The sequence below is a fragment of the Propithecus coquereli genome, unplaced genomic scaffold, assembly GCF_000956105.1.
Source record: "Propithecus coquereli isolate 6110/MARCELLA unplaced genomic scaffold, Pcoq_1.0 Scaffold8, whole genome shotgun sequence".
Lineage (NCBI taxonomy): Eukaryota > Metazoa > Chordata > Mammalia > Primates > Indriidae > Propithecus > Propithecus coquereli.
In genome coordinates, this window is record NW_012154173.1 from 16827 (window position 1) to 17933 (window position 1107).

Genomic DNA, 1107 nt, shown 5'->3' on the forward strand with positions numbered 1-1107 from the left:
ATAAGATATCCATTCCACATTCAGAATGACCAAGGACTTTAATATTTGAGTTGCAGAGGGAAATATACATTTCTATGTCCAAACCACATAATTATGTAGGCAGATTTATACTGGTTGTACTGGCTCAGGGGAGCTATTTTTAGCATCTCTTTTCAAATCCATGTTTAGTGATGGCAAATTGGTAGTGCTGGGAGTGTTTACACCACAGAAATTGGTCAATGCAATAAACTAATGGGTTATGTTTTCTTTTGCCTTTTTCAATGACCTGTTGGTAAACATTTACCTGGTAAATGTTTGTTGTAAATGTTGTGCTGGTAAAAGCACAGCACTGCTTTTATGCAATGTTGTTTACAGAATTATGCACACAAACATAATTTGGCCTTGAAAGACCAATAATTTATTTGAAAAATTTGTAATTCATTTACACATATTTTTAGATATTTTGTGCATATATGTGCTTTTTTATCTTATGTATATGTATTCCATATATGTGAGTACCATATTCTTAAAAATAAAGATCGTATGTATGTACAAAGAATTTGCTATATAGTTATTCAATTATTTTCTTTTTATTTAATTTCAATAGATTTAGAGGGTACAAGTGTTTTTTTGTTACATGGATGAATTGTATAATATAATGCTGAAGTCAAGGATTTCAGTGTACTGGTCACTAGAATAGTGTACATTGTACCCGATGGTAATCTTTTATCCCCCGCCCTCTATACACCATCCCCCTTCTTGGTTTCCAATGTCCATTACACTCCTTTATGACCATATAAATATATCGTTTAGCTCCCACTTAAAAGTGGGGAACATGCTGTATTTGTTTTTTCATTCCTGAGATACTTCACTTAGGATAATGGTCTCCAGTTCCACCCAAGTTGCTGCAAAAGACATTATTTGATTCCTTTTTATGGATGAGTAGCACTCGGCGGTATTCACTTTCTTAAGTATATCTCTGCATCAGGAAGTTATGGTTTATAGTTTAATTATGAAAAGAAAATCTTTCATTAATTCTAAATGTTTTCTTAACTGTAATTCAAACTACATCTGGGGCATCAGAAAGTATGGGACCAAATTCTCTTCTTAAATAAATTTAAACAAAAT